Source organism: Drosophila busckii, chromosome 3R, assembly GCF_011750605.1.
Source record: "Drosophila busckii strain San Diego stock center, stock number 13000-0081.31 chromosome 3R, ASM1175060v1, whole genome shotgun sequence".
Classification (NCBI taxonomy): Eukaryota; Metazoa; Arthropoda; class Insecta; order Diptera; family Drosophilidae; genus Drosophila; species Drosophila busckii.
The window spans coordinates 1,031,642-1,049,003 of record NC_046607.1 but is presented as its reverse complement, the minus strand read 5'-3'; positions in this window follow the sequence as shown (position 1 = coordinate 1,049,003).

The following is a 17,362-nucleotide window of genomic DNA, read 5'->3' as shown; positions in this document are numbered from 1 at the left end:
AAATATATGTATGTATTTCGCCTTTGGGCTTCGATTGGGGTTCAAAATTACGTTTCTAATACGCAGCGTTGGCCCAACAATAATAAAAGGCACATTCACTGTGATATATTTGTAGAGCTCTTAAAGAAAATTTACAATTTGATCGACTTAGTATACCTCTTATCTTGATTAAAAATGTGACTCTTACTTATTTATGTTTTTTTTTACAACAATTATGCAATCTTACAGTATAGAATAAAAATTATTTGCTTTCAGTTTAAAGTCCTTGTCTTATTCAATACCGTAAACGAGTCACGCATCTGTCTCTCTCTCTCTTCTTCCTTGCCTCTTTGGTCTGCTCACTGACTTCCTGTGTGTGTGCCAAACGCTTCCTGCGTACATGTGCTTACTCATTTGGTTTATGTTCAGCTCTCTTCCTTCTACTGCAGCACGATGAGAATGTTGTGCATTTAAATTTTCCATACCTAGCAGCACTTAGCCCGAAGAGACCTCATCAGACTCACGGGTTCGACTGTTTTGTTTAAATTACTCACAATTCTTAAAGTCGCTGTCATTGATGTTATTCATTTTTGACAACAGCTTTTTTAGTTGTATTTTGTATGTTGAATATATTTTTAATATAATTCACTTTCACACTTGACATGCTAATTCAAAAATACAAAAAATACTTGTATTCTGTATTACCGTGTACCGAATACTGTTTTGCAAGTTTTATTTGGTTTAGACCCTTTACATAAAAATAAATAAGAGTTTTTTAGTGTGAGAATTGATAATGGACCGAAATGTAAAGTATATGTATATATTATTTATCAAGTTGAGTACGCTGGTCTGTACGAATATAGTTAAATATAAGAATATAATCAAAAAGAGCTCCTATTCTTTAGAATTTAATCAACAACAAACAGTTTTTTTCGCAAATAAAAATTCCCTATATTGAGCTAAGCTCGCAACGACAGTTTTAGATTTCTACTCAATTTATTTTCATAAACTTTTATACTTCATTTGAATTGTATTATATTATAAACCCTCTATAGAGGGTCTCATACTGTCGGCACGAAACTAATTTCCAAATATTTATTGTTGCAAATGAAATGCAAACATTTAAATTGAATAAATGTGTGCCTACAATAAATTATTAATACGATTTGCATAAAATTGCTACTGTTTTGAAATTTGCTTTCAACCTTGACTCCATTAATCAATTGAACGCCCGCATATTTTTTCCAAAGAGACCCAAAATAATAATTCGTATGCGCGATGAAAAATCAATTAGTAAAAAAACATTTTTATTATATGCATAGTTTTTTATTTGAGTTTTTGGCTGATTTTTTACGCCGCACACTCGAACTCTCAGCTTGTGTTCAAATTTATCGGCATTTCTTTTATATATGTTTGTATACTTGTTGCCCACTCTTTCTGTTGTTGCCGCTGTCTGCTTCTAAATGTTTAGTTACAAAAACAAAAACAACAAAACTTGTTTAAAATTCCAAAGTTGTTTTGAAGTTTATGTTGCGCCCAAGACACATTTAATGTTAATTGTTTTGGCGCTGATTGATTCAATTCTCATTCAACATCAAGTTTTTGCCACAGATAAATAAATATTTTTTTTTATTTGAAATTTGCTGACAAATTTCATTTGAATCGAACAATTAAGAAAATAATGCTACTATGAGCCACTGTTAGTTAATTAAGTATTCAGCATTTGTTAGCTTTGTTATGTTAATACTCCATTTACTTTCCACAGCTGTGTGTGTGTGAAATTAATGCACATATAGGCAGCAACTAGATTCAAAACCTAATCGGACGTTGAAACTTTTATTCTTTTACCATAATTAGAAAAATTGTTGTACATTTGTATGTACCCAAGAACTTGATTGTTTCTCTCTAGAACAAGTTTATTATATAAATCGAAAATAATGTTAATTTCGTGCATCTAATAACGAAGCCATATTTAGATTAAGATATGCTGATATAAAACCAGTGACGTTTCATAGCGAATTTAACTCGAAATCTCGTCTCGAGTTGTATCCAAGCCAAGTTTCGTCCACAGCGCGACAAGTTTTTTGTGGCTGCTATATTATGTTGACAATTTGAAATTGTTGGGTGATTGGCAGCCGGCAAAGTGAATGCCGCAATCATCAATGGCTCGCATACAATATTCAAATGTTTTCCCAATGTCTGGCTAGCTGACACTTTGGCATTTGCATTACGATTGAAAGGAAAATGTGCAGGCATATAAATTTGTAAGCATCTTTTGGCAATCTTTTATAGCAGGTGGCAGTTAAATTGGCCAGAGCTGAGCGCAGGCGTTGCCTGTTTGTCAACTTGCAACATGCAACCTGTAATTTATGCTTTCAATATCCACGCGCCTAATAAGCAGCTTTGTTGAAGTGGAATATCTCTCTACATTGGATTTCTGTCAGCAGTAAATGTGGCTTGCTATTTCACACCTAGAGCATTCAGTAAGTTCTTCGCTGATGCTGCAGATTAAGCTGCGTGCACAGTTCGCAGCAATTTGTAATTCGAGTGGAAAGTCGCCAGAGCTTACTGCAGACAAAGGCATTTTCAACTTTGAGGCAATTCAACTGCAGTTTTCGTGTGGTTTGCAGTTTCATTTTCCAGCTCAGGCATTGTTTGTTCAAAAACATTTTTTTGTATCTTTTCTGGGCGGTGCTACTCGAGAAATTGTAGCGTGTAAACTCAGGCATGCATTAAATTTCACTTTCTCATAGTTGCTTCATAGTTGCCGCCTCGAGCTGATGTGTGCGGGGCACAGCTTCAGCCTCAGCTCTGATTTTCTATTGTTTTCAGTTAACCATGTGCTGCTAAGTAGCCGGTTTCATTCTGTTGAATTATGAGTTTCGCATTTCAATGCAAAGTTGCTGTTGCACGTCATCCACGTGAGAGTTATTAATAGATGAATGTATTTGTTTTTATAAACTTAAAAATTGGGTCAATAACTTTATGAACGCTCTATAGTTACGGGTCTCCCTAAGATCTAAAAATAAAATTATAAAAGTACCTACAATCGGGCTCACTCATATCAAGTTTGGTGTCTCAAGCCCTTTTAGCCGATGAGATCGCCCAAGTGATACAGAGCCTGCTCGATAAAGTGAACGCTATATAACGTGATTCGATTTTACAAAGCGGGAAAACTTTATAGCATTTGCATTTGTTACGCGACTAATTTGTGGTTGTAGAATTTAAAGAAAATATAAATGTTTAGTGGGAGGATTACTTCTGACGATTAGATAGCCCTTACAAATGTCGATAATTAAGCAACTCTAAGAAATAATTAAGCTGAGCTTGATTATAAAGCCTTTAAATACACAAAAAAAGAGTTAACTAAAATACTAATACTTATATGACATAATAAATTAGTTTTAATTAGTTATATCGAGCATGCATTAAATGTTTGCCTACCTAATGTAAGTTAGTGCCCAAATAAAAATTGAATTGGATTTTTTAAAAGCTTGCTTTGGCTAAAGGCGATTTTCATTGATATCTAATATCGAGGTACATAACAGCAATTAGTCGGAAGGCAGTCAAAGTCGAACCAGGAACAATAACACTGAATCAGTTATACCCGCCACACAATGAAACCGCAACACCCATTTATCGCCCAATGTGGTAAAGACAATTAGGCATGCCCCGCACGCACACAAATCAAATGAACATGCGACAAGCAGGTTCACAGCAATAATTGGGGAGCCCGAATTCATGGACAAGATAGACAGACAAGCTAACAATCGACAGCACCATAAATCCGAGCCATATAGAGATTTTGGCGGCGCGATAAATGCGCCGAAAACTGACACGCGCCCACGTAATTAGAACATTACCAACATTTAGCCCAAATAGAAACTATAAATTATGTGTTGGGGCTATCGCAATCCAACCCAAGCGAACCAGTTTGTAGAGCTCTTTCTAATGTGTGTTATTGCTACAATGTTTATACATTTTATTATATTGCTACTACCTTCAACGATTTGACAACAAATTTGACAGCTTAGAAAAAAGTAAAGTCGAGTTGCGTGTGAGGCGAAACAAGCTCGCAAAGGCAAAACGCAATTAGAATCAACTTTACCTATTTAGAATTCAATTACTATCACGAGTATGTGTTTTTGTAAAATTAATAATCATTTATGGTGTGCACTTGAATATTTTAGGCTTTCAAATTTGAGTTTTGTTTGACACGGCATCACAGCATCTTGTGGAAGCGCTTTCTTTTAGATTATTTTCTTCATGATAAAAGTATGTAAATTTCTTTGAAAGTACTTTAAATATTCATGCGTATAATAAGGTGAAATGCGAGTGACATGAGCGTGAGAAGCTTTAAAGCACATTACCTTTAATTTACATTCCCCAGAGAGTAGAAGCCACGCTTTAAATAAAATTAAATTACTGACTTACTCTTTCGGTACAGAGAATAAAGTCATAAAGGTTTAAAACATAAAAAAGTAAATGATCGAATCTAATTTAAACTTCTCAACTTGATTCGATCGACTTTAATATTTTAATTGAAAAGCGGTCGATACAAAAGTAGTTATGAAATCTAACAAGCCAATAAAATATATATTAATATTTGCTTCAAATACGAAAGCTAATTTGTGAAATTAAATAAAGCACAACTTGCTCTGCATTAATTACTTTAATTTTTTCACTTAACATTATATATGACTATAAATTTCGAATTAATTTTTCATTAATGATCTGGCTTATTAAAAACAAATCAAATCATTTCATAATTAAATTTGAAATGGTGATGTTAAATGTAAATGTGACGTTTAATTTTCAATAGTATAATTTATGCGTTGTTAACAGCTTCTTGTATCAAAAGTTTAGGTGACTAAATTTTGACTGATACATTTTTTTTTTTTTTATAAATTAGGCTCGTAATCATGAATGAATGTTTGCTTGTTTTTAAAGCATTAACAGACATTTTTTAAGAGCCAATAATATGAGCTAAATGATGTATTGATGAGAACTACAAATTTAAATACGCCTCGTAGCTCGTAACTAGTTTCGAGTTTCAACTGATTGGTTGATGTGACAACCATTTAAATTTACAAATAACTCATTTAGATGCATGAACCTTTTATTTAGTTTAGTTAGTTAGTTGTTGATGTGCTTCGGAAGCTAAGCTCACAGGAATGTAAATGGCCGCTTTTAATATTGACATTGAGTTATGGTCGCAAAGTGCGCTGTCGTGTATTGAAGTTTTAAGAGCAACATTTTTGGAATGACCTACAAAGTTGTGTAATTAATGAGTTGAATGCTGTACAGTATGCACTAATAGTTGACACTTTAATTGGAAATACCGCAAATTTATTTATTTACTACAACACATGTACGCCGTAAATCCGGTGGCTACGTACGCATACAGATGCAGATACAAAATTTTAATATTTGATCAAATTTGCATTTATTATGTCGAACTGAATAGATGCAGCTCATTGTGTTATCCGTGGTGGATGGTATCATCTGCGTCAAAGCCAGTTCTTTTTTGTTGTTTAATTATGTAGACTTATCAAATACTTTAGTATATTTTTAATTAGCTTGCTTTTGTTAGGCAACTAAATTAAAGTTTTATTACAAGGTTCTTTTTATTTTGAATGCAGTTTTTGACTTTCTAAAAGATATAAGAATTCTGCTCTTGCTTATTTAAATTATTTAAGGCTTAGTTTTTTTCTTATTCCAGCCACTTTTTTTAATTAAACCACTACAATTTATTAGATTTTATCACCTTAGCTTTAATGCGCTCTTAATTGCTTCATTTAATAAATTCGGCTTTTATTTCATTTCAGGTAAGCGCATTAAATCCAAGATAACTTGTTCGTTAAGCTAAACAAGTAAGATACATTTGGTGATTATAACTCTCAATGCGATGCCACTTTTGTTGTATGTATTAATAGATAGATACAATTAATTAATTTAATTTGTGGGAATGAGTTGGCAACCCTAGTATCAATTAATAACAGATCGATTGATCACATTTAGTTTTAAGCAAGTCGACCGACAGCATCGTTTGGTTTCAAAACTGACATTTTGAATACTGATGCTAATATGCAATCAAAAATTCACTTGATAAGCTTTTAAGTATAATAAGAATGCCACACATATAAATTTTCAACGCATTATACATTCTGTATCTCTTAGATACATGTATGTATGTTGATTTGCGCAAACCTAAAAAGTAAAAGTGCCGGTTGAAACCAAATATGAATAATCTAAAAAGCAAACGCAATTCGGTTCCCGTCTGCGTCACAAGGTTAGCCAGTTTGGAATAGATACAATGCGAGATCGCGATACTTGTGAGTTTTATGGCCAAATATGGTGGACAGTCAACAGAATTTCATGCATATTTATAAGTTCGCAAAGTAGTTGCTGTTATGTATCTGTATCTGCTATTTGCATTCAATTTATTTGTTGATACAAGTTTTATGGCTTCTGTAAAACCATTTCAATATTTGTACCATTGCGACTGTCACTTATGTCGAAAGAGGGTTTCAATCAAATACGCCGCAAAAGATCGTGGGTGGCTAAGCGGATTTTGTTTTATTTAGCTCCTAACTGAAGGTCATGTTAACTTGTTAATGTTGGCCACTTTATCAAAATAGTTACAGCTATAACCGTTTGTAAAATTAAATAAAAATTAAATAAATTAATTTACTGTTGAACTAAGGTTTTCGAAAATTCAAAAATCATTGGTTAAACCAAACGCAAAACATTCGACACATTTTAACTGACCCAGCAAGCAACTCGACAGAAACTGCAGCCTCTTGCTGCTCTGATGCAATTTAAGTCGTATAATTGAGAGAAGCTGAGACCCAAACGGCGTATTACTTAAGCTCATAATTATTTGTGGAATACTTTCAATTGAAATGCCGTAAAAAAACAACATGGTTGAGACTCACAGTAAAACAATTGTGGGCACACAATTTGATTCGCAGCGCTATCCCGACATCATCAGATTTGAATGATTTTCATAGGGGTGCGGCGGGGCAGGGTGGTCTATAGCTCACGCCTCGTTTGTGTGGCCCACTCTTTAAAAAAGCTGTCTCTCTCTCTCTCTCTTTGTTACAGTTGTATTGAATGCGATTTCGATTCAATTAAATTCAATTCAATTGTTTGTGCGCTTTGTGCGGTCGTTCGTAAGAGTTGCAAATATGCCGCAGAGATGCTTTCATTATTAATTTCTCCCAAGCATGTTTTAAATATTTTCCTATGCTCGCATGCATGTATACAACTGTGTTAACGACTATAACTGAGTATGTGTGTGCATGAGTATGCGGAAGCATTTCTGAATTTAATCGACCGCATCACGCAGAGCCTTCGAAAGCCAACTAAATGCTTGTAGGCCACACAGAGTCCAGCAGAGTTCTGAATTGCGCAACAGCTCCAAGCTTGAGATTTCAGCACTCTCTTGATTTACCAAAAAAGCTTTATTACTATTCAAATTTAAATCCAGCGCAGTGCCAAGCGTTGCTCACAGCTGAAAAATATCTTTGTAGCTATGTAAGTAATTTGCAGCGAGCTCTGCAAATGTGAGATGTAAACGAGCTCAATTCAATTGCCAGCACAGCACTATTGACTTTTCCATTTAATTTCTACTTGCCATGCATGTTCTATGGGGCATGTTGCAAGTACATATGTAAGGCTTGTCTCGGAATCGGACTCATGTAACTGTGTGTAATCCGCTTAATTGTTGAATTGAAAAGCAGGATTACTTCCAGAGCTTATGTGATGCCTTTGGCGCAGGTAGGACCACATACACATACATACATACATATGTATGTGTATTTAGAAAATTAGCTTAGATTGTGCTTTTTAAATATTTCTATGCAAAGTACTTGGACTACAGCTAACCCCAATATTAATTTGGCTTAACTCAAATTTCTTTCGAACAATTTTCTTTAATACTCAACTCACTATAAATAGATTTGTTATTTTTCTGCTGACTTAGTTATAAGTATCGCTGCGCGTCGGTGGCGTCGGTGGCGTCGCTTGCTTTGACACTTGACAGCTCTTGGACAACAATGAACTAATTTAAGCAGCGCACTGGCATTCACCAGCGGCATGAAGTAGTTCTTGTTGTTGTGATAGCCTCTTGAGTTATTGTGTATCTTGTCGTTTCATTTTGTTTTTCGTCTTTTTGTTGAAAAATTAAGCTGCATGTACGCAAAACGATATTGAAAAATTAATACACATAATGCTTCCGGCACAGCATGAAAATACAATACAACAACGAAATGTAAAAGAAAATCAACAGCAAGCTTTCAAAAGCAAACACACCATACTCTTACCAGCTGCTGGTAGCAATCAATGTTCAGTGCTAAAACCACAGCAATGACGGAGGTCTCTAGAGTGCGCGGTCTCCTCTCACAGAGCCAATGACAAGTGAATAAATCTTGGGAGAGTGTCTGCTCCACGCACTCATGAAACTTAATTTGTTGGCAGCGTTTTGTTTAAAACAAATTAAACATGCGGTCACTCGGACAGAGTCGACAATTCATATTGGTCATAAAAAACGCTCTATTCATAAATCTGTAAACAGAAACAAGAACGCATTAAAGTTGGGCGCAGCCAGCTAGTTGATACACTTTGACAATGACTTTCACAGAGAATACACGAATGGGCAGCATCCGAATGGACAGCGACGTCAGCAGCGACGCTCGTGAGGGCATTCAATGGAAATCTTAATATGTCGACAGTTATTAAACCGATTTATTTATCGGAAACTTTCGGCATCAGTCACATTTTCGATTTGTGATGGAGGGGGGAGGAAATTAAATTTTCAATAACAAAAGCGATCTCATTTTGGTAAAGGAGGAGAATCTACACACCAAATTCAGTGTCGCTCAGTTTTATAGTCTCTGAATTCTTGTTGTTCATACAAACAGACGGAGCATACGGCATTATAGACTCAGTCTGGGGTCTGGCTGGCCTCTCTTCTGCCTGTTTCATACAGTTACACCACTTGATGATGTCCGTGATGTTCCATTTCTTATACAAATGCCAAAGTGTATAAAAAGTAAGCATATTTAGAGTTGATGCTCGGCCTTGTCAAACTCACCCAGCTAACCTCGGAGAGTGTTGGCACCTGGCGGCAATGTTGTTTATGACTTGGAAAAGTCAAATGAAAATAAAGCTACAAAGCCAGTGAAGCAGGATGCCAACTGCAGTAAGCGGTTGCCGCAGTCGTTGCAACAAATAAAATAAAAATAAACTGCAATTGCTGCCAAATGGTGCAGATTTTTAGTTTTTTTTTGCTGTTTTTTGTTCGGGGGCTGACAACCTGCGGCCAGCTACCGTGGCCATGTCATTCACTTGGGATGCATTTGTCACCAGTTGGGTGCCCAAAGGCGTTTAAAAAATGTACGCATAACTTGACTCCCAACCGAGCTGACCTGGTAGCAAGCAAAAAAAAAAACATTTGAAATATATTTTCCAGTTCTACACTCAGATAGTTTTTCATTACGAAACAAAAAAAGTTTGAGTTATGCGTTAGGCAATGCGGCAAGTATTGTTCCGAGTTGGGCAACTCTTTCATCAGCTGCACAGGCAAGTGGCGACTGGAGCTATAGGATATTACTTTTTCTTCATTTGAGCTGCAATTCAGTTGACCTTAATTAAAAATATACTGAGAGCTTTTAGCTTGATGTTCAGATAGCCAATGTTGCGCTCACATCTTATGTAAAGAGTGTAAGAGATTAACAATACTCCAGCTATCGACTAACGATAGTGATTTATACTACTTAGTCTGCTACAAAGTTAACTTTTATCAACTTAGCTTCTAAAGGCCGCTTACCAGCTCAAATTGAGACCACAGTGAATCATTGCAAGGATGTGCTTGCTTGTCAGGGATTTTATAATTGTTACCCAGGGGTACAGCTTACAAGCAAAGACATAAACATAAATAAGGTGGCTTACTTCAAGCTTGTTAACTGCTTTGTTATGTTTGCCAATTAAGCTGCATTCACAAGCAGTCTGCAAACTGAACCATTACATGGAACAGATGCATCAATGTTATCATGCATACATTGCTTTAGACACTGACTTGGCCTATACACAACACGCACACAACACGCACACACACACACACAAAAGCAGTAATCGATTGAATATACTAAGAACAATTAGCATTGTTCAATGGTATTTGCATCTAAATTTCCATTTAAATCCCTAAAGCCATCAATTCGACATTGGAAGCTGACACCTATTAGCTTAAGCTTATTATTGAAACAAGCTTGACTTGGTGTTATTATTATTATTCAAATATTACATCTTTATTACAACAACACCTGTCATTAGCTAAACATGCGCCTAATTTATGTTAACAGCGTTGAAAAAACATTAATTTATGTACGCTGGCCGCTTCGATTATTGAGCGAACATATCGATGACAACGGCCCAAATTAAATATGCATGCTATGCATATTTCAAGTTAATTGGGTTAATTGGCACTATTGGCAACGGGGCAATTTTGCATCCGATTATATTTTGTTACCGTTTCAAAAGTTCTATATATAGTCATAGTTTAAAATGTTAAATGATTGAAAAAAAAAGAATTATTTGCTGAAATCTTAAAGTAAAATAGTTGATATCAATTCGATATACGGATATTTATGATATGAAGCATTATCTAATGTTATTTGAGAATTCAATGCGCTTATTGTTAAGTCAAATGTGACAAATGCACACCACAAACATAAATTTAATAAAGAAATTAGCATAATTTTATCGTTTATTTTCCGCTGGTTGCCGCCTTAAATTCTTCAAAGCGTGTGGCAAACGTCTAAAGTAGCTGATGATGATTTAACTGAACAGATATGTTAAGCGCAGATAAAGTAGAAACAAATGTGAAATCAAATCCATGTCATATTTCTTGTGAGCACGGTCCTCTAATTTGCCTAACAATAGAATTAAATACACTTATTAGCTCTAATCCGTTATTGTATTTGGCCGGCAAGATTGTCAACACCGCTTTGGAAGTCACAAAAGCATGATAAATGTCGGAAGAGCGTAAACTGTCCACGATGTTTTCTCACACAATTTATCAAGTTTGGGCCTTTATAAAAACGATATGTACTCATGTTGTTGATTTCTTTTTCCAACTTTGTACACAGTTGCTTATGGCTCGATGTTGATCTTTATGCAACTAACTGCACAACAAATGTTAATGACAACAGAGCTATTTGCTGTAATGTACTTTCTTTTTTGTTGCATTAGCTTCCGTACGAAAGATGTGAGATCATTATCTTTTAACTGTGCTCCATTTGACAGACCCCATGCTGAATTGTCTCAATTTAAACGTTGCTGTAGCCAAACTAAATCTATTATGATTGTTTGTTTGCATAGTAAAAGGCATAAACTAAAAAAAAAGTTCATAAAGCACTAGAAAAGGATATTAGCAATTTCCTCTTTTAGTATAGGCAATTTTATTTTTCTAATTTATTTGATTCCAAGCAGTCATTGCCGATTAAAGTCAATTTAAAGTGATTAATTTATGATGCATAAAGCAAATCAAATAAGCAAATGCATGACGAAAATGCGTTAAGGTGATGACGCTGTTGTGTCTTGAAACAATACCAACTCTTTTGTCAAATAAATTCAATAAGGTTGCGCATAAATTTTGCTTAAAGCAAACGAGAATGAGGGCTACGCAACTGCACAATACCCTTTATTGTAAATGCAGAGAATATTAAATATAATAAATATAATTCATTCATATTCAACAACTTATGAATTTATAATAATATGTGCTGTCCAAGCAAACGAATATTTGTTTTTATTTTGCTTTAGATGCATGCAAAAAATTATAATCATTGATGGCAGGCAGCTCCTCCGTATGCCTTTTGGGTTAATAAATTACAATCCATTTAATATACCAACAAATGTCAAAGTGTATAAACAAGTGAAACACGTTGAAAAGTTGGGCAACAACAACAAGCGAAATATGAAATTAAAGATTTAGATTATTTATACACGTAAGCTTATATGGCAAATATATATGCATACTCATACGTATGTCAGCTAAAATATTGTGCGAATGAATCATATTGCGAATTTCGCTTTTATATTGGTTTTGTTTTGGTTTTGTCATTCATACTTGAATATTCGAAGGAGGTTAATGTACCTAAGCCAAGATACGTAACTGTAACCGTAACCGTACCGTAACCCTTGTTGTGTTTGGATTGTTTATTACTTTTTGATTATGTAGGCTAATTATTATTTTCAACTCACTGTAAACGGAGAGCTCAAGGCATTTCCGTTGACCTGCTTTTGGCATAGATTTCGTTGAGAAAAAACCCATTAGATAAATTAACAAGCCGTTGGTGCTTTCAATTCTATATTGAAATGTTTCGCATAATTAATGGCTATGGAAAATACTAGTTGACTGACTGGCAGCTCGTAGTCCTTTAGCGCAACCATTACAATTAATGTTCTCAGGCTGAACAATGACAGCTGCACTCGGCTGTAAAATGGAAAATGTTGCCGGAAATATTTAAAACGCCATGTTGGCAAACACAAATAATAACGGCAAGAGGCAGACAGCCAACTGTTAGTTGCTGGCTCTTTAGCAAAATTAACTAAACTAGCGCAGCATACAGAAAGCTGAAAGATATGTATATTACAAAAAATTGCAAATGCCAAGCTAACGAATTGCTAACGAATGGAAATAAGTACATTTTGTTTTCAGTCAGTGAGTCCGTCCGCCTCAAACTCCTGTTAGTATTTCCTTATGTATGCCTGTGTCCTGAACACAAAATAAATATCAGTGTTGTCTATGCCCCTCGCCCCTTAGGGGACATTTCTTGACCAGCTCTGGACCAAAATTATTACTTACTGTTTGGTGTGAATAATCTCATCCAACACATTCAGATAGACACCTAACATTATTCGATTATACAATAATATCTATACAATTATTTAAAAATAATACATACAAATTATTGTCAAATTGGATTCGATTCCGTATTATTTATCTTACGTTAGTTTTATATACTTCCAATATTTTGATTACTATATTTTCTCCGTTTCTGGATTTTCGTTCCACAATATAACATACAGAACTTAAGGGCTGCAAATTGCATAAGGTGTCCGTGTTACCTGATTTTATCAGCAGCTGATTCTGAAGATTCATATATCTATCTACAAATGTATATTTGGTAGATACTTCCACTAGCTTCTCTACTCTGAACTTAACAATATCGAAACTTAAACTCCTATAAGTCTAATCGATTCTTTAACTGGCTCGATCACTGCCCTATTACCCAATCTTGACGCGATATTTCAATTAACAGGCCTGGCTATTGTACTCACTAATCCCAATCCAATCGATATGCATACTGTATTCTGCTCTGGCTTGCTTAAAAATACATAGGCTCGTCCAACGAGCAGAACCCAAGACTATTCATATTTATTTACTACCTTGAATAGGTGGGCACATTATCTATTAACCCGTAGCTGAGCCATATGCTGACAGCGCGCTCGCCGGACACGTTGCATTATTTATGAAACGCATTTCAGGCATTGACCAACTTGTAGCGGGGGCAAATGGGAAACTGTGAGCACAGTTTTGATAAATTACAGCATTGAAAAAGCATTTGGTCACACACAAAAAATAGATGTGATAAAATTCACAAGTTGCATAATGTGGCAACAAGCGGGCATTTGAGCATCTTGTGGCACAGCACTCGCCATATTTGGTCGAGCTCTGAGCCAGCCGCTGTTGCAACAGTTAGAGCAGCTGCAAATTGCATTTGTGATTCGGTTGCAACGGTTCCGCGTTTAATACTCAGTTCGACAATAAAGAGTTTTTATTTATTTATTTTGTTTCGTTTACAAGCTGCTGGCAAATCGTTTTAATGCTTTTAAGGAAATTACAAAAGAAGCAAAAAGTGTATTTCTTATTTACAGTTTCGTTCATATTTTGTATTTGTTTCGTGCAATTGTCTGCTTGAATGACACATACACATTTTATTGTTGTGTTAATAAACTTTAGTGCAATATTAGCTGCTGTTGCTACAAATTGTGTGCGCCTGGTTTACTGCCTTTTGTGCGATAATAAAAATGTTTGCCAAATGGCGGCACACACATTATGCACAATGAATGGAGACGAGGCCTTTTGCCTCTGCCTTTGCCTGATTTTGGTTTTGGTTTGTTGGCTATTTGGCTTTGGGGCGTCACTTTTATCTTTTGTTGTTGCTGTTGCTGCTGCTGTTGTTGCTGTTGCTGCTGCTGTTGTTGCTGTTGCTGTTGTATCTGTAGTTGTAGTTGTATTTGTTGTTGGTTCTAACTTGGCATTGTTTATTTTGCAATCATCCCGCACCTCTTTAACTTCGCTGCTGCTTGCTGCTGGTTTTTTACACAATAGCAATATGCATGTTTCCAATTATGGCGCTCAAAAGCCAGTCAACGGTAGCAACAACAACAACAACAACAAAAACAATAACAGCCCTTGGCAACAACTAGCGAACAATAGAATATAATGATGACGTTGGTGACTACACCAATCAGCAAAGAAAAGCAGAGCAGCTTTCCCGCCTTTGCCTTTCCACACACATTGGAAACCAAATGCAAATTTATATACTGCATACATCGAATATGCACACAAAAATATGTGAAACAAAAGTCAGAGCGAAATGTTATTGTTCTTGTAGATGCATTGTATGTTTATATGAGTAGCCAACCTAATGCATTTTTCCACTTGCAAAATGCATTCTGTGTGCTTGTACATTTTTGAGGCTTTTAAAAAACAAAAATCGCGCATTCCTCCATAAAGAAATTGGCTTCTTCTGCGTCGCTTTTAAAAACGATGAGTTCTTGACATACATGTAACAAAGTGCGCTGCTAGCGATAAGATAAAATCTTATGAAACTCATGAAAGCAACTCAAAGTTGTTGTGAGCAGCTCAAAGATTCGAGCTCTACTTTCAGTTGAAATCAATTCAATGCAGAAAGAACTATGAACATGGAGAGAATTTGATTAGAGCCGCTTTTTGTTTCATATTTTATAGCAACCGAGCTCTGATGTAATTAAAGAACAAATAGTATGCATTTGCTTATAAATATTGAGGTTGCAAACAAAAGTCGTCAGCAAAGAAAACTGAAATGTGTCAGAACTACTTGACATTTATACAAAAAGTACAAAACATTCAATGAACTGTGAACTTCCGTTGAATTTCATAAAGCGTGCATAATATTTGGGTTATTCAACTGCGGATTTACACTTCCTCTTTTTGTCAAGTTTTATTTTTGTACTTAAAGAGAATGTTCGTTGAAACGAATAAACAGATTTTATGTACTGATGCTTACAAATAATTATTGATACATAATGATCAAATTATTAATCGCGAATCCCAGTTTATCATCCTTACATACTCGAAGCTTAAAAACAAGCTATTGTCCAAAATCTATCAATTTGTCCTGAATTTGATAAAATGGGATTAATTTCACAATTAATAATTTTTGTAGGCTATGTGTTTAATTGCCAGCAACTTTTTAGTACAACAACAAATTCACTTTTAAATTAGTAGGCTATTAGTTCATAGACAGAGGATCTAAACAAAAGCATTAGCCTATTAATGATATAAAATTTAGCAACAATCAAATCTGAGCTATAAGATTTGATGAAAAATAATAAATAATATTCTAAGAAATAACCGTGTGAATAATATAATATTATTTTTACTGAACAATCACAATAACTATTCGGCTTGAAATAACTTTGGTCAATAAGGAGTAACATTTTCAAGGCTGCTCTGGACATATTTTAAATTGACAGTGATCAACAAACATTCTAAACTGTTTAAGGCGGGACTATAAATAGGAATATGAAAGATATATTTCCAACCTTTAGTGTATTGATTTGTCTCTTTGTCGCTAAGTCCACCCAGTATGCTTTCAAGACTGTGTGAGTTCATCTGGGAATGCTTTCGAGATGATACGATGTTCCGATGGAGTCCTATTCCATAGTTAAGCTACCTTCGATATGAGTATCATTTCAGGACTCGCATTCACGGCATAAACTTTTAGTCTGCCTTTACTTTCCTGATATCCAAGGCAATCAAAGAAATTATTTCAGCGATTGTTTTTAATTTTGCACAGCGCCGCTTGACGTGGCTCATTTCGCTGTTTTTAAAAGCACCGCACGTTTTAAAATCCGGAACCTTTTTAAACATGCATTAAGGCAAACACTTTTATGGCAAATTAAACGACATTAAGTGCATTGATGAAGTCATTAACATACATATGCAACAAAAATTACCAAATTGTCATCGTATTAAGCTGAAAATTAAATGAATTTCTCTTTGTTAACAAAAAGGTTCGATGCTAAAATGCAGTTAGCACTTGATAAAAAACAAAGGGATCGGCATTATTCATACAAACAGCCTGTGTCTGAGGTGCATTAATATTAATTTTATGATAAGTATTTTTTATTAAATAAATCACCTACTGTTGCATCGAGTCAACAGACTTTACACCTTTAATACTATAACAATAATATTAATATGAAAAATGCTCAGAAAATGCATGTGTTTGAAATGAGGCCTTTTGAGTTAACTGGGTCGCGACAGACGGACGGACGGACGGACGGACGCACGGACGGATGGAATGGAATGGATGGATAGAAGGCAGTTTCTGCTGCCTCTTCAACCTTGACAAGTGAAATCTAAAGGCGCACACATAATTTCCGCAAGTGGCTTTTGCCAACTTTAAATGAAAACCTGTTAAAGGCAGGCCCGCTAGAAAGAGAGAAGCATAGCCGTATGTACATTTGTATGTGTGTGTGTGTGTGTGTGTGTACATAAAAAGGCTGCAAACCACGCACAAAGTTTTGTGCAGTAAAATCCTAAAAGGAAACGTCCCGAACAGGGCTGCCAGTTGGCCAGAACGTGCAGTTGGGTTTACCTGTTTTCTCTGCTGTGTGTGCTTTGTGTGCTCTTTTTTTTCTGCATGACATTGTCGACTGCTATAACGCTTCAACGCTTCAGAAAACTCATACACAGACACGCACTCACACACTCACATAACGACTGTAAAAACCGCTCATAGTTCTCCGTCCAGTCACGCCAGGCAGCCAGGCAGCCTGCTAAGTTCACTGGTGAGTTCAAGGTAAAGCAACCACAGCGTGGTGCTCTTTCCTTCTGTCTCCACTCCACTCGCTAGCTTCGTATACAGTCTGGACTGTGTCTTAGTCTTCATTCTCGTCTTGGCACAGTGTCACTGCTGCTTGCCGCCTCAACATCAACATCGTCTGCTTGGCTTCCTCTTGGTTTGTTTTTTTTTTTTTTCGTATATGGCTTCTTATATGCCTGCTCCCATTTGGTTGTGAGCAGTCTTTAGTGCCAGCCGGG